We start from the raw sequence: 2,874 nt of genomic DNA on the forward strand, positions 1-2,874 counted from the left end.
TGGCTAACCGGCACACTAATTTGGGATTGACATTGGTGGCGAAGGGTGGCTCGATGTTTATCATAGATCAATGGAGCGTGTGTGGCTAACCGGCACATTGATTAGGTGATAGTAGCAATTGGGTGCACCACGTGATTCGTATGGTTATTCACACCTTGTTTGTGATCATCGGCATCCCAGTCACAAATAGAAGGGCATAATCGAGATTAAACATGCCATTGAAAAGTTCAATGAATCTCAAAAGATCTAGGAGTTTCAATTCATTTAAAACTTAATTTTTTTTTTCGTTTTTCATGGTGGGAATTGGTAAATCGTCATTTACCTACCTTCAAATATTCTGCAACTAGATTACGGCATCCCTCTTCTAGGTTGTAGAATGTTGTGTTGGATCCTAGCCTTGATGTTTCATTTGGGTGTTACATCAAGGATTCTTATCAACTAACTTGAATTTTCTCCCGTTTTGTAGATGTCTAAATCTTACAATGGTCTTCCCAAGTCTCTTGGAACAAGCTTTCCAAATGAAGATGACGTTCCACGATACGATCAAGGAAATGAGAGTCATGCTTCCCTTCCTCCACCTCCTCCAATTATTCTCCCTAACCCACAAGTTCAAGCTCACTCAAGCCCTTTTGGCAAGTAAACACGAAGATGGGAAACCTGTGTGTGCACACGTCTTAGAGATGAAGTCACACATTGATAGGTTAAGGATGATGGGTGTCGATATCTCAGAAATATTGGCTGTTGACTGGGTTATTCAGTCACTTCCTGAATCATATAGTGAGTTCGTTAGAGAGTACTATGTGATGGACCATGACGTGACCCTCATTGATTTGACCTATTTGCTTATAGCTGCTGAATCAGAAATGATTTGGCGTGCTGATCAAGCAAATTTGTCTGGCAAATCAAACTCCCAAACTTCAATGGACATTGAAAATGGTGACATTGGAAATCCAGAAAAGGTAAATTCTGAGATAGTTCCTTGTGCCATTCCAAAAGAGTCCATCTGTTTCTACTGCCAAGAGAAGGGGCATTGGAGACGAAGCTGCCCCATTTACCTGAGAGATCTAAGAGATGGGAGAGTCAAGACGTATGGCTCTACTTCAGGTAAAATCTATTAACTAACTCTATAAGTTCCTATTCTTTGATTCTTAATACATGATGTGATAAGATTACATTTTGATGTTTTTGCGGGATCGAAGAAAAGAGAGGAAGCTTAAGGCAGAAGCGTGCTGAATCTGATCATGAAGAAATGGATTTCGATCGCATGGACTCGAGGATCAGATTTTTTTGAGCTGCTATTCTAGAGTTAGATAAGATTGATAAGAAATATGTAATAGCATAGTTTTCAGTTGAATTACATTGTAAGGACAAGTTTTTCCGCAATAAAATAAATTTTGATTTTGTCTTATTTATTTATCCTGGCAATGGTGTGTATGAAAAATTGATGTCTAATTGTTTCTATAATGGATTTGATTCTTAATTATGTTATTTGTGACAATGTCGAGAATTTGCCAAATAAGGGAAGATTCTCATCGCCCAAGTTTCAGTTGGACAGAAACTTGGAATCATACAACTTGGTTGCGTGATGAATGAGAACTTCATATTTTGGAAATTAGACTAATTCTTTGGCAAAGTGTCAAGAGAAGGACCAGGAGATCGAGTACACTAGGTTGTGCGTTGATCAAGTCCACCACAAGAGTGATAAAGATATTCGTCATGATTTACTAAAGTTTAGTAAATATGATTATACTTATAAGATTAAGTATAATTCTGAGTTGATTGAAAGAGTTTCAATCAATAGCAGAACGAATAAGAAGAATCAAGTAGGCAGAAAGATAAAAGTTTCTCTATTCTAAGAAGAAGGGAGAGTACCTTTTATTGTGTTTTATGATAAGTCTTAATGATTAAGAACCATATCTCAATTGATCCTCTAAGTGAGTCTTAGTGCAATTGCATGTCTAAGAAGAGGAATCGAGAATTGTAGAAATGGTTAAATCAAGAAGTCAATCATACTTCGTTCCAATATCAAGTCTTAGAGTCAAGATTCTGACATGAGTGACAAGTCTTAAGTAGGTTTATAACACTCGACAAATGTGGAATTTGGAAAAGTTTTCTTATTCCTGCACATTTGCAATTGGTAAGTTGTGATGTCGTGGATAAGACAAAGACCAACCAGGACCAATTGTGTGAAGTGTTAAACTTGACAAAAAGGCTACACTGACTCTTGAATATTTGTTTGTCAAGAAATGTTTCTTGACAAGAGAATCTTATATGTCAAGGAGTCAGTGGGAGTCTTAATGATCTTGAAAAGTTTCAAGAACAAATCAAGAGTAAACCTAGTTGATCATCACTAGCACACGACTTGAGGTTTAAAGCCTATCGTGGATGACATACTCTTTTTTTGTGCCATTCCAATTGAGTTAATTATGCGTGTGAGTTCTATGAGTTCTCATTTAAATGCATAAAGACAAAGCACCTTGATCAATGGAAAGTACATTGATATGAAAGGGTGAGTTGCTTGGAAGACATGGTGGGCATTCATGTTACCATGAGGCAAGAAATCAAGATTGAACAAGTTCAGTCCATATGGTTTTGGATTTGTCGCAAACTTTCGTTTTGACAAATTCACATGGATAAGAACGCATACATCATAAAATCTAAGTGTCATAAGGTTTTCCTCCTTCATGAAAATGATTGTGAGGAAATGCTTTCACTAAGAGAGATTTTAAGAAGATAGCAATTGTGAAAATTGTATTCTCAAATTCGATTATGATTACGGCATCCCTTTTCATAGTTCGAATTGTGAGATTTGGCAATTGATCTGAACATTTGGGACTTAGTAACATAAATTCCGAATTGTTTAGACATACATGT

The sequence above is a fragment of the Lactuca virosa genome, chromosome 8 (assembly GCF_052849685.1).
Source record: "Lactuca virosa cultivar CGN04683 chromosome 8, Lactuca_virosa_CGN04683_v6, whole genome shotgun sequence".
Taxonomy (NCBI): domain Eukaryota; kingdom Viridiplantae; phylum Streptophyta; class Magnoliopsida; order Asterales; family Asteraceae; genus Lactuca; species Lactuca virosa.